Below are 25,303 nucleotides of genomic sequence, written 5' to 3'. Positions count from 1 at the left end.
ATTATCATCTTCCCTCTGAGGATAACATATAAGTGTAAATAAAAAAGCAGACAAATGCCTATAAGGTGACTCAAGCTAGAGAGTGACTTTTGCCTTAAAACAATTGTCAGGCCTTAAAAGCAAAATCTTGCAGCAAAATCTAACTTTGTCTGGCCCATTGATACAGAATGACCCTGAGTCCCTCCTTGATTCACAAAGTCTATTTTTCTGAGGAATATCCTCCATTAATATTCATTTTGTGTCATAATTACTACAAAAGGTAACCAGTGCAGCTTTATCCTCATTTCAAGCAGTGACTCCATCCTGGTCCTACCATCTGTCCATTCTCTTCACTTATCAGAACTCCTGTGTGGCCTGCAGAAACTGGATACGTTTTTGTTCAGTGCATAGATCCTTCCAGAGAACTCTTCAAATTCTCCCAGAACTTGTTCATCACACTCCACTCCCACGGCACGGTCCACGGGGCTGAGGCGAAGCCTTGGCTTCCATTATGATGATCTCTTCTGCTTGTTCCGTGGTGCAACAGAGCTCGGCTTCCAAGACTGGGTGGAAGCCCCTGGGGAGCTGGGCGCCAGATGAACTGGCCTGCTCACTGGGCAGGAGGGTGCCGTTAATTGTGGCCAGAGGCCCTGAGAGGGCTTGTCCCTGCTCCTGGCTAGTGTTCACACTCATTGGCCTCCATTTAAGCTGTCGCCCAGATCTACCCCTTTTTTTTATTGTTTTCTTTGGAGAGGTCCAAGGAAGTGTCCAAGGAGGAAGACAGAGACGCTGTCTTTCTCTCAGATTCTCCCGTGGAGGGCACAAGGGTCACAGTCTGGACTAGTGCAGAGTTGTAACTGGGGGGAGGGGTTTTGTACTGGAGTCTCTCATTCTCTGAGCTGGCCCATTTCTGGTATCCTTTGGTGAAGGGATCCCCCCAGAGAAGCCTACATCTGCACCCACAAATATGGAGCTTTGTCTCTTTGGAAAAGGGATTGCATTGGAGGTGTGATGTCTGTCACACCTGACCATTAGTCCGTGCTCCAAGAAGTTTTTCAGGTTAAGAAGGGTTTGCCTCAAGTCTGGAGACCCTAGTCCATGTTGATATCTTAGCTGTGCTATATTTTTGTTCAGAAGATAGACACCGTAATCAAACTGCAACTTCTCTCCTCCTTTTGGGTATAATGGAAACTCTCCTTTTCAGTCAGCTTGTCATTAATATTATCTTTGATTGCTGATCTTGATCCCTTATGAATTACAGGATATCTGAGGGGTACTTGTATGAAAAAGGAGATCATGTATACCAAATGTGCAGTGTAACCAAAGGCAACAGCAATGCTCCCATCATCTTTTGCTTGGAAGTCCTCAGAATTGGGCAACTTGACCCCACATACAAAGTAATCTTTATGCTCATTCAAATCAATAGGGTAATGTAGGAAAGCTCAGATAGTAACAGCCTGTAACTAATTGTCAACTGAGCATTAGTCTTCAGAAAGAGTTCTCTTTTCACAGTGCACTCCTTTCTCAACTCACTTAGGGATTCTTTTTCGAGTTGAAGGTTGAGGTGCTCTTCTGAAAATGTACTTCCTTTGTCCTGTAATGCAATTTGTTCTTTATGCAGCAAGACTACCTCCCGTCCCAAAGCTTTCTTGTGTCTTTCCCGTTCATTTTGAAGCACCAAAATTTTTATTTACAGGCACTCACTTTCTTTTTTCAGCCCATTGCTTGTAGATGTGAGTCTTAGTTTTTCTTCAATTTCCTTTCCAATTTTCTGAACAGTTACCTGAGTCTGTTTAATTGCACACTGGGCTCTATGAAGCTTCAGCAAAGAAAAGACATCATAAGAACTGTGAACACAGTTCTGATCCACCTGAAGAAGAATATTTTTCTGAGCATTTGAATAACCCTTATGTTCAAATGGAACACAAGAATAGCCATCATTCAGCCCCAGAATTACTTCATTCTTGTTGCGGTCATGAATCTGTTGATCCAGGTATATCAACCCGTCCAAACAGACTTTACATTCAATCAACAGCTGGTAGATGTCCTCCTTTCCACCCCATATCTTCACCACAAAACAAGACACAGATGTATCCAGACGGTCTGGCATATTCCAAAATCAAGACTCTGCCATGTTGGGTTCAAGGAATTCTTAATCACCTCACTCCTATAAAATCCTTTGTATACACTTTCAGTGTTATACAAGTGAAGTGTGAAGTAGGTATCAGGGAGCTGATGACCATTCCTATTAACCTGGAGGCAGCTCGGTGGCCTGTCCCATGGGTGTCAGGGGGAGTGGGCCCCTGACCGACGCTGAAGATCTTTTTTTTTTTTTTGCCAAGTATCAGATTTTATTGCTTTTTTTCCCCTCTTTTTTAAAAATTGTACAGTTCTTCTGTGTAGTCTTGCCACCTCTTCTTAATATCTTCTGCTTCTGTTAGGTCCATACCATTTCTGTCCTTTATTGAGCCCATCTTTGAATGAAAGGTTCCCTTGGTATCTCTAATTTTCTTGAAGAAATCTCTATTCTTTCCCATTCTATTCTTTTCCTCTATTTATTTGCATTGATTGCTGAGGAAGGCTGTCTTATCTCTCCTTGATATTCTTTGGAATTATGCATTCAAATGGGTATATCTTTCCTTTTCTCCTTTGTTTTTCACTTCTCTTCTTTTCACAGCTATTTGTAAGGCCTCATCAGACAGCCATTTTGCTTTTTTGCATTACTTTTTCTTGGGGATGGTCTTGATTCCTGTCTCCTGTACAATGTCATGAACCTCCATCCATAGTTCATCAGGCACTCTGTCTTTCAGATCTAGTCCCTTAAATCTATTTCTCACTTCTACTGTATAGTCATAAGGGATTATATTTAGGTCATAACTGAATGGTCCAGTGGTTTTCTCCACTTTCTTCAATTTCAGTCTGAATTTGGCAATAAGGAGTTTATGATCTGAGCCACAGTCAGCTCCCAGTCTTGTTTTTGCTGACTGTGTAGAGCTTCTCCATCTTTGGCTGAAAAGAATATAATCAATCTGATTTCAGTGTTGACCATCTGGTGTTGTCCATGTGTAGAGTCTTCTCTTGTGTTGCTGGAAGAGGGTGTTTACTATGACCTGTGTGTTCTCTTGGCAAAACTCTATTAGCCTTTGCCCTGCTTCATCCTTGTCTAGCTCAATGAAATTATCAGCCATGCCCTGTAGGGCTACCCAAGACTGAGGGGTCATGGTAGAGTTCTGATAAAACGTGAGGATGAGAATGGAATAGCAAACCACTTCAGTATTCTTGCCTTGAGAACCCCAAGAACTGTATAAAAATCCAAAAGATATGACACCGAAAGTTGAAACTTTCCAGGTCAGTAGACACCCAATATGCTACTGGAGAAGAGTGGAGAAATAACTCCAGAAAGAATGAAGAGACAGAGCCAAAGTGGAAATGCCCAGTTGTGGATGTGACTGGTGATGGAAGTAATGTCCAATGCTATTAAGAACAATATTGCATAGGAACCTGAAATTTTAGGTTCACGAATCAAGGTAAATTGGAAGTGGTCAAACAGGAGATAGCATGAGTAAACATCAACATTTTAGGAATCAGTGAACTAAAATGGACCAGAATGTGCAAATTTAATACAGATGACCATTATATTTACTACTGTGGGCAAGAATCCTTTAAAAGAAATGGAGTAGCCATCATAGTCAACAAACGGTTCTAAAATGCAGGACTTGGTTGCAGTCTCAAAAATGACAGAATGATATCTGTTCCTTTCCAATGCAAACCATTCAATATCACACTAATCCAAGTCTATGCCCCAACCACTAAGGCTGAAAGAGATGAATTGAACAGCTACATGATGATCTACAAGAATTCTAGAACTAACACCACCACCAACAACAACAACAACAAAAGGTGATGTCCTTTTCAAAATAAGGGACTGGAATGGAAAAGTAGGAAAGTCAAGAGTTACCTGAAGTAATAGGCAAGTTTGGCCTTTGGCCTTGAATGAAGCAGGACAAAAGCTAAGAGAGTTTTGCCAATAGAAGGCACTGGTCAGAGCACACCCTCTTCTAACAACAAAAGAGATGACTCTACACATGGACATCACCAGATGGTCAATACCGAAATCAGATTGATTATGTTCTTTGCAGTCAAAGATGGAGAAACTCTATACAGTCAGCCAAAAAAAAAAAAACAGAAAAGAAAAGACCAGGAGTGGACTATGTCTCAAATCATGAACTCCTCACTGCAAAATTCAGACTAAAATTGAAGAAAGTAGAGAAAACTGCTAGAAGATTCAGGTATGATATAAATCAAATCCCTTATGATTATACAGTGGACGCGACAAATAGATTCAAGGGATTAACCCTATATACAAAAGTGTTTGCAGAACTATGAATGAAAGCTTCTGACATTGTACAGGAGGTGCTGATCAAGACCATCCCCAAGAAAAAGAAATGCAAAAACGCAAAATGGCTGTCTGAGGAGGCCTTACAAATAGCTGAGAAAAGAAGAGAAGTGAAAGGCAAACGAGAAAAGGAATGACATGTCCATCTGAATGCACAGGTCCAAAGACTAGCAAGGAGAGGTAAGAAAGCTTTCCAGAGTGAACAATGCAAACTTATATATAGAGGAAAACAACAGAATGAGAAAGACTAGAGATCTCCTCAAGAAAATCAGAGATACTAAGGGAACATTTCATGCATAGAAGGGCACAATAAAGGGCAGAAATGGCATGAACCTAAAAGAAGCAGAGGATATTAAGATGAAGGGCAAGATATTAAGGAGAGCTGGCAAGAATACACAGAAATATTAAAAAAAAAAATCTTAATGACCCAGATAACCATGATGGTGTGATCACTCACCTAGAACGAGACATCCTGGAATGCGAAGCCAAGTGGGCCTTACAAAGCATCACTATGAGCAAAACTAGTGGAGATTATGGAATTCAAGTTGAACTATTTCAAATCCTAAAATATGTTGCTGTGAAAGTGCTGCACTCAATATGCCAGCATATTTAAAAACCACAGCAGTGGCCTCAGGACTGGAAAAGGTCGGTTTTCATTCCAATGCCAAAGAAAGGCAATGCCAAAGGATATTGAAACTGTCATGCAATTGCACTCATCTAACATACTAGCAAAGTAATGTTCAAAATTCTCCAAACAAGGCTTCAACAGTACGTGAACCACAAACTCACAGATGTTAAATCTGGTTTTAGAAAATGCAGATAAACCAGAGATCAACTTGCTAACACCTATTGGATTATCAAAAAAGCAAGAGAGTTCCAGGAAAACATCTAACTGTGGCTTATTGATTACACCAAAGCCTTTGTCTGTGTGGATCACAATAATCTGTGGAAAATTCTTTGAAAGATGGGAATACGAGACCACTTTACCTGTCTCCTGAGAAACTGGTATTCAAGTCAAGAAGCAAGAGTTAGAACTGGACATGGAACAACTCAGTTCAGTTCAGTTGCTCAGGCGCGTCCAACTCTCCGCAACCACATGAATCACACAGCACGCCAGACCTCCCTGTCCATCACCAACTCCCGGAGTTCACCCGAACTCATGTCCATAGAGTCGGTGATGCCATCCAGCCATCTCATTCTCTGCCGTCCCCTTCTCCTCCTGCCCCCAATCCCTCCAAGCACCAGAGTCTTTTCCAGTGAGTCAACTCGTCGCATGAGGTGGCCAAAGTATTGCAGTTTCAGCTTTAGCATCAGTCCTTCCAATGAACACCCAGGATTGATCTCCTCTAGAATGGAATGGTTGGATCTCCTTGCAGTACATGGGACTCTCAAGAGTCTTCTCCAGGACCACAGTTCAAAAGCATCAATTCTTTGGTGATCAGCCTTCTTCATAGTCCAACTCTCACGTCCATACATGACCACGGGAAAAACCATAGCCTTGACTAGACGGACCTTGGTTGGCAAAGTAATGTCTCTGCTTTTTAATATAATATCAAGGTTGGTCATAACTTTCCTTCCAAGGAGTAAGCGTCTTTTAATTTCATGGCTGCAATCATCATCTGCAGTGATTTTGGAGCCCCAAAAAATAAAGTCTGACACTGTCTCCACTGTTTTTCCATCTATTTCCCATGAAGTGATGGGACCAGATGCCATAATATTAGTTTTCTGAATGTTGAGCTTCAAGCCAGCATTTTCACTCTCCTCTTTCACTTTCATCAAGAGGCTCTTTAGTTCCTCTTCACTTTCTGCCATAAAGGTGTTGTCATCTGCATATCTGAGGTTATTGATATTTCTCCCAGCAATCTTGATTCTAGCTTGTGCTTCTTCCAGCCCAGCGTTCCTCATGATGTACTCTGCATATAAATTAAATAAGCACGGTGACAATATACAGCACTGACGTACTCCTTTCTTATTTGAAACCAGTCTGTTGTTCCATGTAGAGTTCTGACTGTTGCTTCCTGACCTGCATACAGGTTTCTCAAGAGGCAAGTCAGTTGGTCTGGTATTCCATCTCTTTCAGAATGTTCCACAGTTTATTGTGATCCACACAGTCAAAGGCTTTGGCATAGTCAATGAAGCAGAAATAGATGATTTTCTGGAACTCTCTTGCTTTCTCCATGATCCAGCGGATGTTGGCAATTTGATCTCTGGTGCCTCTGCCTTTTCTAAAACCTGCTTGAACATCTGGGAGTTCACGGTTCACATATTGCTGAAGCCTGGCTTGGAGAATTTTGAGCATGGCTTTACAACCGTGTGAGATGACTGCAATTGTGCGGTAGTTTGAGCATTCTTTAGCATTGCCTTTCTTTGGGATTGGAATGAAGACTGACCTTTTCCAGTCCTGTGGCCACTGCTGAGTTTTCCAAATTTGCTGGCATATTGAGTGCAGCACTTTCACCTCATCATCTTTCAAGATTTGAAATAGCTCAACTGGAATTCCATCACCTCCACTAGCTTTGTTCTTAGTGATGCTTTCTAAGACCCACTTGACTTCACATTCCAAGATGTCTGACTCTAGGTCAGTGATCACGTTATCGTGACTATCTTGATCATGAAGATCTTTTTCGTACAGTTCCTCTGTGTATTCTTGCCACCTCTTCTTAATATTTTCTCCTTCTTAGGTCGATACCATTTCTGTCTTTAATGAGCCCATCTTTGCATGAAATGTTCCCTTGGAATCTATAATTTTCTTGAAGAGGTCTCTTGTTTTTCCTATTCTGTTGTTTTCCTCTATTTCTTTGCATTGATCACTGAGGAAGGCTTTCTTATCTCTCCTTGCTATTCTTTGTAACTCTGCGTTCAGATGCTTATATCTTTCATTTTCTCCTTTGCTTTTCGCTTCTTTTCTTTTCACAGTTATTTATAAGGCCTCCTAAGACAGCCATTTTGCTTTTTTGCATTTATTTTCCATGGGGATGGTCTTGGTCCCTAGAATGGGTGAATTTAACTCAGATGACCATTATATTTACTACTGTGGGCAGGAATCCCTTAGAAGAAATGGAATAGCCATCATGGTCAACAAAAGAGTCCGAAATGCAGTACTTGGATGCATCTTAAAAATGACAAAATTATTTCCGTTCATTTCCAAGGCAAACCATTCAATATTACAGTAATCCAGGCCTATGGCCCAACCAGTAATGCTGAAGAAGCCCAATTTGAACTGTTTTATGAAGACCTACAAGACCTTTTAGAACTAACACCCCAAAAAGATGTCCTTTTCATTATAGGGGACTGGAATGCAAAAGTAGGAAGTCAAGAAACACCTGGAGTAACAGGCAAATTTGGCCTTGGAGTATGGAATGAAGCAGGGCAAAGGCTAATAGAGTTTTGTCAAGAGAATGCACTGGTCATAGCAAACACCCTCTTCCAACAACACAAGAGAAGACTCTACACATGGACATCACCAGATGGTCAACACCGAAATCAGATTGATTATATTCTTTGCAGCCAAAGATGGAGAAGCTGTATACAGTTAACAAAAACAAGACCAGGAGCTGACTGTGGCTCAGATCATGAACTCCTTATTGCCAAATTCAGACTGAAATTGAAGAAAATAGGGAAAACCACTAGACCATTCAGATATGACCTCAATCAAATCCCTTATGATTATACAGTGGAAGTGAGGAATAGATTTAAGGGACTAGATCTGATAGAGTGCCTGATGAACTCTGGATGGAGGTTCATGACATTGTACAGGAGACAGGGACCAATACCATCCCCATGGAAAAGAAATGGAACAGCTGGCTGGTTCCAAATTGGGAAAGGAGGACATCAAGTGTATATTGTCACCCTGCTTATTTAACTTGTATGCAGAATACATCATGAAAAATGCCAGGTTGGATGAAGCACAAGCTGGAATCAAGGTTGCTAGGAGAAATATCAATAATCTCAGATGTGCAGATGACACCACCCTTATGGCAGAAAGTGAAGAACAACTAAAGAGCCTTTTAATGCAACTGAAAGAGAAGAGCATAAAAGCTGGCTTAAAACCTAATATTTAAAAAACTAAGATCACAGCATCCAGTCCCATCACTTCATGGTGAATAGATGGGCAAACAATGGAAACAGTGACAGATTTTATTTTTCTGGGCTCCAAAATCACTGCAGATGGTGACTGCAGCCGTGAAGTTAAAAGACGCTGGTTCCTTGGAAGAAAAGATACGACCAACCTAGATAGTTTATTAAAAAACAGAAACATTACTTTACCAACAAAGGTCTGTCTAGTCAAATGTATGGTTTTTCTAGTAGTCATGTATGTATGTTAGAATTGGACTATAAAGAAAACTGAATGGTGAAGAATTGATCCTTTTGAAGTGTGGTGTTGGAGAAGACTCTTGAGAGTCCCTTGAACTGCAAGGAGATCAAACCAGTCAATCCTAAAGGAAATCAGTCCTGAATAGTCATTGGAAGGACTGATGCTGAAGCTGAAACTCCAATACTTTGGCCACATGATGCGAAGAACTGGCTCACTGGAAAACACCCTGATGCTGGGAACGTGAAAGCAGGAAAAGAAGAGGATGACTGAGGATGAGATGTTTGGATGGCATCACTGACAATGGACTTGAGTTTGAGGAAGCTAAGTGATGATGGACAGGGATGCCTGGCGTGCTGCAATGCATGGATTCATAAAGAGTCAGACACGACTGAGTGACTGAACTGAACTGAACTGAACTGGAGTCCATTAAGAAGATTATAGTAAAACAATTTTTAAAATGTATAAAAGCACAGAAAGGAAAGTTATTTGTGCTCTGAGATAATCACTATTACAACTCTGGTGTACTTTTTTTCCATTAATTATATAAACAAAACTGAAATTGTAAAGTGCACAATGTTTTGCTACCAACTTTTTGCATTAATGTTTTGAAGCAATTTCTTTAATTTTTATTGGAGTAGTGTTGCTTTACAAAATTGAGTTTGTTTCTGTTATACAAGAAAGTGAATCCACTATAGGTATACATTTTTTTATACATAAGATGGATTTCCTATCTATAGGAAGGGTTTCCTTCCTATTTTCGTACCTAGAAAGCATTAAGTAGATTTCCCTGTGTTATAAACTTCATTCTCACTAGTTACCTATTTTACACATGATAGTTTATATACATCAGTCCCGGTCTCCCAGTTCAACCCACCCCACTTCCCAACTTGATATCCACACATTTGTTTTCTATATCTGTGTCTTTATTTCTGCTTTGCAAATAAGTTTATCCATGTCATTTCTGTAAATTCCACATATAAGCAATATTACAATTTGTTTTTCTCTTTCTGACTTATTTCACTCTTTATGACAGTCTAGGTCCATCCACCTCTCTTTACAAATGGTACAAATTAGTTTCTTTTTATGGCTGAATAATATTCCATTATATATATGTCCGACATCTTCTTTCTCGATTTCTGTGTTGATAAACATTTAGGTAGCCTCCACATTGAAATTAGTGCTGCAATGAACATTGGAGTACATGTATCTTTTGGAATTATGGTTTTATTAGGATATATGCCCAGGAGTGGGTTTTCTGAGTCATGGTAATTCTTTTGTTTTGTTTTACTTTTAAAGAAACCTCAATACCAATCTCCATAATAACTATATCAATTTAAATTCCCACAAAGAGTATAAGAGGGTTACCTTTTCATCACATCCTCTCTAGCATTTATTCTTTGTAGATTTTTTGATGCTAGCTATTCTGACTGTTGTAAGGTGTTATCTCACTGTAGTTTTGATTTGAATTTTTATAATGATTAATGATACTGAGAATCTTTTCATATTTGTTGGCTGTCTGTATGTCTTCTTTATAGAAATGTCTAATTAGTTCTTCAGTCATTTTTTGAATGAGTTTTTGCTTCTTTTGATATTGAAATGTATGAGCTATTTGTATATTTTGTATATTAATCCCTTGTCAGTTTCTTCATTTGCAAATATATCCCCCCATTCTGAGGTTTAGCTTTTCTTCCTGTTTATGGTTTCCGTGACTAGGTAAAAACTATTTTTTTTAAGGAGTATATCAAGGTTGTATATTGTCACCCTGCTTATTTAACTTATATGCAGAGTACATCATGAAAAATGCTGGACTGGATGAATCACAAGCTGGAATCAAGATTGCTAGGAGAAATATGAATAACCTCAGATATGCAGTTAACACCACACTTAATGCAGAAAGTGAAGAAGAACTCAAAAGCCTCTTGATGAAAGTGAAAGAGGAGAGTAAAAAAGTTGGCTTAAAGCTCAACATTCAGAAAACTAAGATCATGGCATCTGGTTCCATCACTTCATGGGAAATAGATGGGGAAACAGTGGAAACAGGGTGAGACTTTTATTTTTTGGGCTCCAAAATCACTGCAGATGCTGATTGCAGCCATGAAATTAAAAGACGCGTACTCCTTGGAAGGAAAGTTATGACCAACCTAGATAGTATATTCAAAAGCAGAGACATTACTTTGCTAACAAAGGTCCGTCTAGTCAAGGCTATGGTTTTTCCCGTGGTCATGTAAGGATGTGCGAGTTGGACTGTGAAGAAAGCTGATCGCCGAAGAATTGATGCTTTTGAACTGTGGTCCTGGAGAAGACTCTTGACAGTCCCATGTACTACAAGGAGATCCAACCATTCCATTCTAGAGGAGATCAATCCTGGGTGTTCTTTGGAAGGACTGATGCTAAAGCTGAAACTGCAATACTTTGGTCACCTCATGCGAAGAGTTGATTCACTGGAAAAGACTCTGATGCTGGGAAGGATTGGGGGCGGGAGGAGAAGGGGGCGACAGAGAATGAGATGGATGGATGGCATCACTGCCTCGATGGACATGAGTTTGAGTGAACTCTGGGAGTTGTTGATGGACAGGGAGGCCTGGAGTGCTGTGATTCATGGGGTCGTAAAGAGTCGGACATGACTAAGCAACTGAACTGAACTGTACTTATGCTGGGCACATATGTATTTACAAGTGTTATTTTTTTTTTTCTTTTCCATGCTGTGATTCATGGGGTTGCAGAGTCAGACATGACTGAGCGACTGAACTGAATTGAACTGAACAGATATATTCTTCTTGTATATATCCCTTTATCATTATGTGATGTCCTTCTTTCTCTTATTATAGTGTTTCTCTTGAAGTCTGTTTTGTTTGATAGAAGTATTGCTACCTCTGCTTTCTTTCCATTTCCACTTTCATGGCATGTGTTTTTCCATTTTTCATTTTCAGTTCATGTGTGTCTTGAAAACCTAGGTGAATCTCTTATAAGTAGCATATATTGAGTTGGCCAAAAAGTTTTTTCGAGGATCCAAGGGAACTCTTTATTCAGCCCAATATATGGCCTTTATTTTTATTTGCCTTCAGCCACTCTTCTCTTTAATTGGAAAGTAATGTCCATTTATATTTAAAGTAATTCCTGATGGACACATTCCTTTTTGTTCCTTTATTTTACTTTTGCTGTCTTCCCTTATGATTTGGTAACTATCTTCAGTATTATATTTGGATTCTTTTCAGTTTTTGGTGTTCTGCATTTATTATGGATTTTCAGTTGTGCTTATCATGAGTAATATATATATATATGTAAATATTTAATATATTTATATATATATTTATATAACCATATCTCATCTCTATGCCATCTCAGAGGTCTTTTAAACTATTCCCATATTTTTATTATTTTCCTTTTTCTGTTTGGCTAAAGTAATTTCCTCTCCTATGTCTTCCAGTTTGGTGATCTATCCCTAAGTATCCGTTCCGTTCCGTTCCGTCGCTCAGTCGTGTCCGACTCTATGCGACCCCGTGGACTGTAGCCTACCAGGCTTCTCCGTCCATGGGATTCTCCAGGCAAGAATACTGGAGTGGGTTACCGTTTCCTTCTCCAGGGGATCTTCCCGACTCAGGGATCGAACCCGGGTCTCCCGCATTGGAGGCAGACGCTTTAACCTCTGAGCCACCATGGAAGCCCTCCCTAAGTATACTATTATCTAATCTACTGTTGATTCATCTAAGTGTGATTTTTAATTGTTACTACATTATTTATCTCTATTAGTTCCTCCTTATATCGTCTAACACTTTTTTACTGTTCTAACTGTGTTCACCTGTTTGTTTGTTTGTTTTGTCCTGATTTCTTTGAGCATCTTTAAGATTATTGCTAGGAATGCTTTATTGGGTAGATTGCTTATCTCCAATTCAATTAGTTCTTCTTCAGGGATTTTTTTTCCTTGTTCCTTCATTTGGAATATATTCTTATGTTACTTTATTTTGTTTAATTTGTTTTCATTTCTATGTATTTGGTAAGCTGTTTACATTTCCCTATCTTAGATAAATGGCTTTATGTAGGAGACATGCTATGGGGCTTAGCAGCATACGTCCTTCTTGTCACCAGAGCTATATGCTTTTGGAGTGGTCCCTGTGTGGGTTATGTGTGTCTTTCTGCTATGATAAGCTGACAACTGTAGAAACTTGTAAGCATGACTGTCTCCTAGTCTAGTTGTCTGCCAGGTCCTGCCTTGCATGGAGATTGCCGGCTTCCTGTATGTGGGGCAGGGTCCTTCCATGGCTAGCTGCATGACCAGGAGAGTCCCAAAACTAGTGCCAGTCCACTGGTATATGGGGCCATGTCATAAGGTAGTTGACTGCAGGGTTAGGATCCCAGATCTAGTATCCACCTGCTGTTGGTCTGGACCATGGCCAAAGGCAGGTGGCTGAGAAGCTGAAGCTGTCCTGGGGCTGGTGTCAACCTCCTAGTGGATGGATCTGGTGCTCTGGATATCCTAATGTTGCTGCCTTCCCACTAGTGGGTAAGTTTTGATCCCCAGAAATACTACCAGCACATTATGTGCAGAGCTAAGACCTGGGGTCTCTGGCTGTGGGATGGAGTCCTAGAGTTGATATCCACCCAATAGTAGATAGAGTTAGGAACAAAAGAGTTCTGGGGCTAGTTCTGGCCCACTGGGTCCTGGGGTCTCTGGGTGCAGTGTGCAAAGGTCTCAGAATTGATGTCTACCCACAAGTGAGAAGGGCTAGTGCCCAATCATCCTAGGCCTAATTCCCACTGATGAGGAGTAAGGCTGGACCCCAGGGCTAGTTCTGGCCCACTGGTAAGTCAAGCTAGAGTACTCTAGCTCTGAGATCTTGACTTCACAGACCTGTTGTCCTGTTGGGGGTGAGGCTGGGTTTGGGTGTTGTGGTGAGCAGGGCCAGTTTCAAGGGAGCTAACGGGGAGACCTACATCAACCAGCCTGCTACAGAAAGGGTCTCAAAATGGTGTTTCCAACATTGCTGATGTTGGTCCTACATCAGGACACCCCTGAGATACCTTGGAACCAGCCCTGTTCACCACAACACACAAAACCTAGCCTCACTCACAACAGGACAACAGGTCCAAAAATGGCTGCCATCACTGTTTATGGTCCTAGAGTGAGTCCCAATTGCCTTCTCTGGGAGACTTTCCAAGATCAGCAGGTGAATATAAGCCAAGTTCCTTTCAAATTGCTACTTGTGTCCTGGGTCTCAGAGCTTGTGAGATTTTGTATGTGCCTTTTAAGAGGGGAGTCTCTATTTCCCACAGCACTTAAGTTTTCCTGAAAGTAAGCCCCACTGACATTGAAAGCCAAATGTTATAGGGGCTTATCTTTCTAGTGCATGGTCTCTGACGTGAGGAACTCAGTATCGGGCTTGTACCCTTATTCCTTGTTGATAATCTCTGCAATTTCAATTATTCTCCTATTTAGGGGTCACTTACCAAGGACTTTCCTGGTGGCTCAGAGGTTAAAGGGTCTGCCTCCAATGCGGGAGACCCGGGTTCGATCCCTGGGTCGGGAAGATCCCCTGGAGAAGGAAATGGTAACCCACTCCAGTATTCTTGCCTGGAGAATCCCATGGACAGAGAAGCCTGGTAAGCTACAGTCCATGAGGTCGCAAAGAGTCGGACACGACTGAGCGACTTCACTTACTTACTTACCCAGGGATAGAACTCTTGACTATACTGTGTGTCCACTCCTCCTTTCCATCTTGTAGCTTCTTCTTTACATCTTTCAGTTCAGTTCAGTCGCTCAGTCGTGTCCAACTCTTTGCGACCCCATGAATCACAGCATGCCAGGCCTCCCTGTCCATCACCAACTCCCGGAGTTCACTCAAACTCATGTCCATCGAGTCAGTGATGCCATCCAGCCATCTCATCCTCTGTCGTTCCCTTCTCCTCCTGCCCCCAATCCCTCCCAGCATCAGAGTCTTTAGTTGTAAAATATCTTTTCTGTTAGTGTTCAGGTTGTTCTCATCAATAATTGGCCTGTAAGTATTTGTAATTGTAGTGTGCTTGTGGAAGAAAGTGAGATCAGGGTCTTCCTACTCTGTCACCTTGGCCACTCCACCTCTGTATATTTTTTAACAAAGCTAGGATTGTGTTGCTCTCTTGTACATTTTTAAATGTGTAGGCAATTCATCTATGTCCATCTGTTTTCAATTTGCACTTTGCTTCTTACAAGAGAAGGTGAAAATTTTGGACCCATTGTTGAGGAACAGGTGTACAATTGATTTTATTTATCTTTTTCTGTAAGGAAAGATATTTTCTCATATATATGCTCCATAGAACAATGCTTCCATTTTGACAGAAAATATAGGCATTATTTTTTTTTTCAGAATAATTTTGAGGATGAATGGAAGAGAGCCATGTTTTGTTGAGGCAAGTAAGTATAACACCTTTATAAAGAAAGATCTTCAAGGTGACATAGATAAATTGACAAAGTATATAGATTATTCTTTTAATTCTAAAAGTAATTCTTTTATTACATTCCTTTGGAAACATCCCAAAATTCAAGAGAGATAGTTTTACAACCCTCTTTCCTATGCTGAATTTCCAAAGCACCATCCTTGCATTTCACACATGACTGAAGAACCAAACTACCACTTTCTGAAAATCCATCAGAAAATTCTGAGATCTTAAAATAATACACAACTGGATCAAAACAGCAATTTAGATTTGCAAGAGACAGGGATATGTCATGGAAAAATAGATTGCTCTTAATAAGGGAGCAGTTTTATAAAGCTTTATTGCTTAACCACCATAAAGAATGGGAAGTTGAGATAGTAAGGTGTGAAACACACAATGAATACTACCACACACATCAGGACCATCCACAAAGCCTTTTTCCTCTTTGGTATTTTGAGGGGGAACTTGGAATTCTTGTAAAAGTTTCCCTGTTCTCCCTGTACAATAAGTAATAATTACAACAGAGAATACAAACTCTCTAAGTTTAACTACAGGTATCATGCCAATAGTAGATGCTATGCTAATATATTAAAGCCCTAAATCAGCAAGTCAGGGTTCAGAGGGTTCAGTGTTGTTGTCTAATCCAACATTTCTCAGAATTGGAAGTGGCAAACAGGCAGTCCCCACGATCACTCAGATGGCAGCACTGATGCCCAGATCGTACCTATTCCAGCCTCTGGTCCTGAAGTGCTTGAGGAGAAAGAAGTATCTCTGAAGACTGTTACATGTCAAGAAACAAATGCTGGCATAGATATTGAGATACTTCATGTAAAAGTACAGAAAGCAAAGGGTTCTCTGGAAAGGCCAATGGTGGCTGATTTAATAGTAACTCCAGAGGGGTAAGGACAGCACGTGAGCACAATTAGCCACAGAGAAGCTGATCATGAAAACAATGGCTTTATTATTCTTGCTGATGAAGTGACACAGAACCCACAAGGCTATACTGTTGGCCCATAGACTAGGAATAAATCTTAGGATGTAAGTAGCTGCATAGAGGGAGTACTGAAATGACATTTGAAGATCAGTGCACTTTGCTCTTGTACTGTTTGTGCTGTTGCTTCCCGTCTTGATGATTTGTGTTCCTTCCTTAGGGAAAGCATCAGAATGAGTATTTCTGCAGAAAATAGTCTATAAATGTAGTCAAGGGCATATCAGTCCATGTTTTGGGGTATACAAATAAATTGTCTAACAAAGAGGTATCCAGGTGTGAACTTTCATAAATTCAAAAGATCTTTCTAGGTAAACTGAAAATAGCTTGCCAATCTACAACTGGATAACAGTACTGTCGAAGATATTTTGGGGAATCAAAAAAATCACTATATTGGCAATAGCCTAAGTCAGATTTTTTCTTTCATAGTCAAAAGAAGAAGTAATCAAGCTTGCAGAGATAACCAACAAGCAAGTCCTCACTGACAAATATTCCCAAAATATATATTTTTAAGATTCTTGTTTTACATTCAGTTTTACAATTCTATCTGTATTGTCAAAATTTGAGATCTAGCTTTCCCTATCATCAGCCTATTTTGAATGGCAACCTTACCAGGGATTAGATGACTGCTGAAATGAGTCTATGAACATTTAGGAATGAAACATGGGATAAAGGCCTGGGAAAGAGCTGGCTGGTCACTAGGCCTTGGAAAGATAAGGGTTTGGAAAAAATAGTGCAACTCAGATAACCATTGTCTCCTTCAGAATTTGTCTAAGAGCACAATTAGCTCTGTTTATATAACTTTGTACTTTCTTGAAGCTTCAATAACTTTAGAGATCTGTGTTTATTAATAAAATTACAGTATCTTCAGACATTCATGTTTATTGAGACTATCCTTGCAACCATTGCAAGCAACTACCAGAGTGTGTGAAGGACTAAAGGATATCTGGTGGTAGATGTAGCAAAAAGGGTTGCCTCCTACCTCAGCTCTTAGGGCAAGTTCAGTGAAAAAGTTATTAATGTGGACAGTTACATTTTTAGCAGTCATAATTATTAGAAATCCTTCCCTCTAGTAAGCCAAAAATCCACATTCCTGGCATTTCAACCAGTTTTGCCTACCAAAACTAAATAAATTCTACTTCCTGTTATGCATGAAACTCTTGAAATATTTAAAGATAGCAATTCTATCATTTCTCAAATCTTCCCTTATACAGGTTAAATATCCATCCCAAATATGAAATAGTTCTTGTACTTGGCTTTGGATCAGAACATTTTGCTTTTAGTCAAAAGGGACTACAATACAGCTTATTTTACCCATGAAAACAACAGTTTAAGAACTCCTATGTTTGATTTTTTAGGAAATATAACATGCATTTGATTGCAGAGCAAAAGGATAAATGGGTTCTTAATACTCTTGTGATTTCCATCGCTTGCAAAAGCATTTAGTTTGCTTCACATTTATAAAATTAAAATGAAAATAAGACAGACTTAGCATTAACTATTGAAAGCAATATAGGATCAAGGACAGTGCCTAAACACAACCAATTTTTAAAAATGTAAAAATCAGTCCACCCATGCACAGTTCATACAGTGCCAAACAACCTATTTGGTTATTTGTGTTGACTACATGGGGCTCTCTGATAAATTGTATTTACTAACTGACTGTTGATTGCAATCAATCAGTTCATTCCAGTAAACAGCTACTTTAAATGTGCTGTCGTTCCCCGCCCCTGACCACCGTGTTGATTGTTTTGCTTAATCGACCAGTTAGTTTAACAGACTGTAGCTAGGGCCAATACTATCTTTTTTGTGGTTTGTTTATTCACTGAACTAACTAAAATAATTGATCTTATGTTCTCTATGTGGTGTGTGTGTGTGTGTGTGTGTGCGCGCGTGCGCACGCTCGTGCACCCTCAGTTGTGTTCAACTAATAAAAAGCCATATAAGGTAGAACAAAATTATTCTTGAAATAAAACTTAAGGAACAGTTAATATACATGAACTCTTCCCTGATCAACTTTGATTTTGTTATAATAATTGTTAACTATCGCTGAATGCCTACTTTGGACAAGGTGCTTACTTTATATGCACTCTCAATAGATCTTTCACAGCAATCCTGTGCAACAATAAAATATTACCAGTATTTTACAAAGAGGAAAACTGAGGCCCCAAGAAAGGCAAGGTACACTTCCTCCAAGAAAGCTTTTCCTGACCTCTGCAAAGCACAGATCACTTCTACAACCTCAGAGTATCCCTAGTTTTGATAATTTTATTTAGTGCACGTCACACACTGCTGCTGCTAAGTCACTTCAGTCATGTCCGACTGTGCGACCCCATAGACGGCAGTCCACAAGGCTCCTCCATCCCTGGGATTCTCCAGGCAAGAATACTGGAGTGGGTTGCCATTTCCTTCTCCAATGACTTTACACACTAGCATGCTGCAATTATTTGCCTTTCCATGAAGTTAATTCTGTTCCTTTGAATAGCCTGCAATCTACCATAGACATATAAAAAAAGCGTTCTTTTATTTCTTCCTTTCTTCCATAATAAAGTGTCTAGTAATTGTCTTGTACATATTAGAGATCCACTAAGTGTTTATTGAGTGAATGACTGAATAGTGCAGGATGAATGGATGAATCAGGGGCAAAATGTCTTACCCAGAGGATAGAAATGAGTATCTGGAGAATTTGAATTTAGCTGTGATACTTGACTTGACCACCAGGTGTCATAAGTATGCCAACATTCAAATATCTTTTGATATTTTAACACACAATTTATTTTAAAATCTCATTAATGAAATCATAATAAAGAATAAAAGTATCAATAACATCAGAAGCACCTTTTAAATGGCATTTTAGAGAGTTTGAATTTATTTTATTTTTTTAGGCATCATACTTCTCATATAATTCTCTGAAAATAGTTTGGTTTCTAAGTTAATTGCAGATTCCTGGAATATTAAAACTATTAAAAGCCATTGAGATTTTCTGATCTCAACACTTCTTATAGGTGAGAAAACTAAGACCCAAAACAGGGAGATTAAATTTGAAAAGAAAATTAGCAGCAAATGCTAGACCAAGGTCTCTTGTCTCCATCTACAGAACAATTTTTAATTTTCCAGGAATCTCTAAGAAGAAAACCACATTTTTTTGAAATTTTCTACTACTTCAAACTTTCAGAAACAAATGCCAGAGTTTAGAACACTAAACTTGACAGTATACTGCTACAGCAAAAGGAATATTCCAGGACAAATGCAGGTTTTTGTTTTTTTAACAGAATGAATATTTCCAAGTCTCAAATAATAAGTGTGTATAAAGTCTGCTTAAAAGTCTTTGTTTTGAAATGTGTATTATTTCTTTACACAAGAAATGTAAAATGGGTGAAAGTCACTCAGTCATGTCTGACTCTTTGCGACCCCATGGACTATACAGTTCATGGAATTCTCCAGGACAGAATACTGGAGTGGGTAACCTTTCTCTTCTCCAGGGGATCTTCCCAACCCAGGAATCAAACCCAGGTCTCCTGCATTGCAGGCAGATTCTTTACCAGCTGAGCCACAAGGGAATTCCAAGAATACTGGAGTGGGTAACCTATCCTTTTTCCAGAGGATCTTCTCAACTCAGAAATCAAACTGGGGTCTCCTTCACCAGGAGCTGATTCTTTACCAACTGAGCTATCAGGAAAGCCCACACAATAAATATAGTTTTACATTAGATAATGTTTGTTTCTGTGTGCGTGCACATGCTCAGTCATGTCCAACTCTTTGCAAACTCACCACAGGCTCTTCTGTCCATGGGATTTTCCAGGCAAGAATACTCGAGTGGGTTGCCATTTCCTCCTTAAACGGATATTCCTGACTCCGGGTTGAACCCACATCTCCTGTAGCTCCTGCATTGGCAGCCAGTTTATTTATCACTGAGCCACCAGGGAATCCCTTAGTTTAGAAAATAGATGTAAGCAAAAACAAATCAAAATATATAAATATCCATCACAAATAATTCTAATGCAAACATTTTAGTGTATAACCATTTACATTTTTTTCTGTGACTGTAAATCTGTAAGTTGATGCATATAAAGATATTTTTACTACTTTAACTCATATACATAGACTGTTTTATAATCATAGTTTGTATTCAATCATAATTGCTATAATTGAAGTGCCCTGTCATAAAGATGGCAAAAATAGCACATGAAAAGATGCCCAACATCACTAATCATTAGAGAAATGCAAATCAAAACTACAATGAGGTATCATATCACATTGGTCACAATGGTCATCATTTAAAAAAATCTACAAACAATAAATGCTGGAGAGGGTGTGGAAAAAAGGAACCCTCTTACACCGTTGTTGGGGATGTAAATTGGTATAGCCACTAATGGAGAACAGCATGGAGGTTCCTCAAAGAAACTAAAAACAGAAATACCACGTGACCCTTAAATCTAATTCCTGAATATGTACTTGGAGAAAACCATAATTCACAAAGATACATGTACCCCAATTTTCATTGACACAATATTTGCAACAGCTAGGACATGGAAGCAACCTAAATGTCCATTGACAGAGGAATGGATAAAGAAGAACCAGAGGGATGGGCTGGGGAGGGAGGTGGGAGGGGGGTTCAAGATGGGGAACACAGGTACACCCGGGGCAGATTCATGTCAATGTATGGCAAAACCAATACAATAATGTAAAGTAATTAGCCTCCAATTAAATAAATAAAATAAAAATTTTTTAAATGATAAAAGGCAACAACCCATTAAAAAAAAAGATGTGGTACATATATACAATGCAATATTCAGGTACTAAAAAGAATGAAATATCCATTTGCAGAGACATAAATAGACCTAGAGACTGCCATATAGAGTGAATTAAGAGAATAACAGGAAAGAGAAAAATATTTTATATGAACACATATGTGGAATCTAGAAAAAATGACATAGATGAACTTATTTGCAAATTAGAAATAGAATCACAGATGTAGAGAACAAATTTATGGATACCAAGGAGGAGTGGTAAGGGGGAGTGGAATTAATTGGGAGATTGTGATTAACATATATACAGTGCTATGTATAAAATAGATAACTAATAAGAACCTACTGTATAGCACAGGGAACTACTCAATGCTCTGTGGTGACCTAAATGGGAAGTAAATCTAAAACAGAAGGGATATATGTGTACATACAACTGACTCACTTTGCTGTACAGCAGAAACTAACACAACATTGTGAAGCAACTTATATACCAATAAAAAATTTTAAAATGTAGTGTCTTGTCAATAAATAGACATCTAAATAGCCATTTAATGGTGTATTGATCTTCATCATGCTGACTTTGCCAATTTTATAGCTGATCCTGTTCCTGGTGTCAATTGTCTTGATGTTCACTGTCCATACATACTCTTCGTTGAACCCAGGGTAGGTAAGGCACAAACTAAGAGGCTGGAAGGAGACACGAGGAGCCAGAGGAACTACAGATATGTTTATTTTCTCCTGGTGGAGGCAGCAGCTATAGCATAACCTAACACAACACAACCTCTCTCCTGGCTGCTCAGCGGCCATAACATTATTTTCTCCTGGCTGATGCAGAAGCTGTAGCAACAGACGTGCTATATTCTCTCCTGTCGTGGATGACCCAACAGACACAGACATGATGCAGCAATAATGCCACTGCTTTCTAGGTGGAGTTCATATATACCTACTACACAAAGTAGCCTGTGACCAAAGGAGTACCTAGTGATGCACATACACAGTGGAATAAGTGATCTCACCTGTTACATAAACCGCATGACATACATGTACAATGCTATAAATGATCTCAGCTATTACATAGTCATTATTTGCAAAACATAGGGCAAAAAAGTCTGAACACATCATCTTGACTAATTTGCTCTCTCCGCACAAATGGTTACTTAGAATTGAATCAAATTTATGTTATAATTTAGTAGCATTGAGGCAGATTACCATTATTTCACTGTTAGAAACAATGCCTGGCAAACATTCCTGTATCCTCACCTTTCTGCATTTGAGTAAATATTTCTTTTGAATAAAGTCTTAAAAGTGGAATTTCTAGGATTTTTTCAGTCAGTTCAGTCGCTCAGTCGTGTCTGACTCTCCGCGACCCCATGAATCACAGCATGCCAGGCCTCCCTGTCCATCACCAACTCCCAGAGTTCACTCAGACTCATGCCCACAGAGTCGGTGATGCCATCCAGCCATCTCATTCTCTGTCGTCCCCTTCTCCTCCCGCCCCCAACCTTTCCCAGCGTCAGAGTCTTTTCCAGTGAGTCAACTTGTCGCATGAGGTGGCCAAAGTATTGCACTTTCAGTTTTAGCATCAGTCCTTCCAATGAACACCCAGTATTGATCTCCTTTAGAATGGACTGGTTGGATCTCCTTGCAGTCCAAGGGACTGTCAAGAGTCTTCTCCAACACCACAGTTCAAAATCATCAATTCTTCGGCGATCAGCTTTCTTCACAATCCAACTCTCACATCCATACATGACCACGGGAAAAACCATAGCCTTGACTAGACAGACCTTTGTTGGCAAAGTAATATGTAATACCAAATCATTCTGCACAAAGATAAACTATATGAAACTACAAAGCTAATGTTATTTCCAATAACATCACAAGAGCAAATTTGTTATTTTTAAAAATGTATCAAATTATTTCTAGCTAGAAGAATAAATATGGCATATAGAATTATGACTCATTCTTTAAGGCCTAGCTCAAAGTAACCACCTCTACCTAGGCACAAATCATCCAGACAGAATTTTTGAGTCCTACCTTAACACAGTTGTTCACAAACTTGGCCATGCCTCAGAATCAACTGGAGAGCTGTACCACTCACAAAGTTTGTTTCAGTAGATCTGGTGTAGGGTCCCAAAATATATATCTCTAATAAGTTCCCATGTGATCCATGGACCACACACTGAAAACCACTACCCTAAAACACTGTGTTATCTGAAAAAATAATATATGGTATCCTCATGAATATTGTGAATCATCTAATTAATGCTATAGACTGAATGTTTAAGTGTTTATGTAACTTCCAAATTCATCTGTTGAAACCTAATCCATGATGAGATGGTATTTGAAGGTGGGGCCTTTGGGAGGTGATTAAGTTATTAGAGAGTTAATGCCCTTGTAAAAGAGACCCAAAGAACTCCCTGGCCCCTTCTATGAGTGAGAAGATGGCCATCTATGAGCCAGGAAGTAGGCTCTCACCAGACACCAAAACTGATGGCATCTTGATCTTAGAAGTCTTGGCCTCCAGAACTGTGAGAAATAAGTGCATAAGCCACCCAATCTATGGGATTTTGTTTTAGCAGCCCGAACAGAGTAAGTCAATTAATCATATAGTTTTTTCATCCTAGATGAGGAAACTCACAATTTTGTGATCTAGCTTTCATAACTGTTCAATGTAATCTGTTCTGTTTATCTACCTACTATTATTTCTCCCATCTTAACCACATAGAAGAAAACGATAGCAAAATAAAACAAAAAAGAATGAGAAAAATATTTTTTAGAAAACAATCAGGATTCCTATGTTTAAAAATCTGCAGTTCTCTTAATACTATAACGAAAAGTTAAGTTTAAAAAAGCTTTTTATCTGCCACAATGGATTTTTGAGAAATATCTAACAAATTTGGGGCTTTTCAGGTGGCACTAATGGTAAAGATACTGCCTGTCAACGCAGGAGACATAAAAGACATGGGTTTAATCCATGAGTAGGGATCCCTTCACATACATCTTCTTTAAACTTCACTGAAACAGAGATGACACCAGTAGTGGGCAGAGAGTCTTACTCTTGAAATCCCACTGCAAGCACCCATGACTTGGTCACTGGCCTCTTGAGGATTTCCCCAGTTTCCCTTCATAGGCCTATAGTTAGACTATATTGTCTAGGAACTATGACTCTTAAAATTGCTTTATAAGTATCAAGCTCCATTTATTTCATTTAAAGTTTTTAGCCCTTCTTGAAATTCTAACTCTCCAAATAGCTTTTAGGTAAATGGTAATCCTTCTAGACTGAAGACCACATCCTCTTTTTTCCTACTACAGGACCATGAATGCTTTCCACCTCTGTTTGTCAGTGCTTGCTAGACACAGCTGTTGGTTTTAGATAACAAAAGCTTGGACACAGAACAATCTCACTACTACTTTGCTCCATTGGTTTTGTCTGAATTTCGTGTTTCTTTCTAGAAATTCAGCCAGCAGAGATGGTTGCAGAACATTACCTTTCCAGAAAGATTAGCAATAAAAAATTACCTGCTTCTTCATGGCCCAACACATTGGCCCCAGTGATGGAGGATTCTATTCACAGAAAACTTTTAAAATAATTTGAAGCGTCATATTCATGATCTCATTTAGTAAGACACAGGCACAAAGTGGTAAAGTAACTTGCCTGAGGATAAAGAACACCATAGTTGACTTTGAAATGTAGCTAAAAATCACCCTATCACTCTAATAATCTTTCTACTTGACCTGGCTGCCTCCATGATGAGAAAAGAAAGTTCTATGTGAACCTACCCAAAGACATATACACTAAATGGTAGGAAAAAGCATGGAACAGTTGAGTCGTGGGTTCACGGGAAAGACAGATGGGCATCCATAATATTTTTTGTCTTATTTTAATTATTTTATTTTTTAATTGGAGGATAACTACATAATAATATTGTGTTAGTTTCTACCATACATCAGCATGAATCAGCCAAAGGTATATATGTGTCCCCTCCCTCTTGAACCTCTTTCACAACTCTCACCCCATCCCATCCCTGTAGATTGTCACAGAGGAAATGTTTTATTACACTAATTTAGCCTTTCCTATTCTCCTCCACCTATAGCAGTCATTCTTTGAAATACGCGTAAGACTTGGGGCCCTTCTCTTGGTTAGCTTACTTTGTATAATTCAAGTGCAAAACAACCCCCATCTGGGCCTTAGAATGCAGCTTTATTTCTAAATATAATAAATATTATTTAATTAATGTAACATTTTAACATGGTTTTAATATGTTAGACATTGTTTTAGGTAATGATGATAAGGTGATAAACAGACAGGCATAGTCTCTGCCCTCAGGAAGCTTGTAATCTCATTGTACTATATCTACCCCATTCTCTCTGCCCCCCAAAATAATACTCACCCATCAAAGTTATATTTAAATTGTATATTCTTTTTTCTTCTTTTTTAAAATTTATTTAATTGGAGGCTAATTACT

At 39.2% G+C, this 25,303-nt stretch overlaps 2 pseudogenes; both read right to left on the bottom strand.

Moving 5' to 3' along the window:
* Positions 1-329: 329 nt before the first annotated feature.
* Positions 330-13,791, bottom strand: LOC129563933 (UV radiation resistance-associated gene protein pseudogene; annotated as a pseudogene).
* Positions 13,792-15,177: 1,386 nt separating this feature from the next.
* Positions 15,178-22,901, bottom strand: LOC129563932 (putative P2Y purinoceptor 10; annotated as a pseudogene).
* Positions 22,902-25,303: the final 2,402 nt, after the last annotated feature.

The sequence above is a fragment of the Moschus berezovskii genome, chromosome X (assembly GCF_049115385.1).
Source record: "Moschus berezovskii isolate FMDL1 chromosome X, NW_MosBer_1.0, whole genome shotgun sequence".
Classification (NCBI taxonomy): domain Eukaryota; kingdom Metazoa; phylum Chordata; class Mammalia; order Artiodactyla; family Moschidae; genus Moschus; species Moschus berezovskii.
The sequence above is the reverse complement of the archived record's forward strand: the minus strand, read 5'-3'. Positions and strand labels throughout refer to the sequence as shown.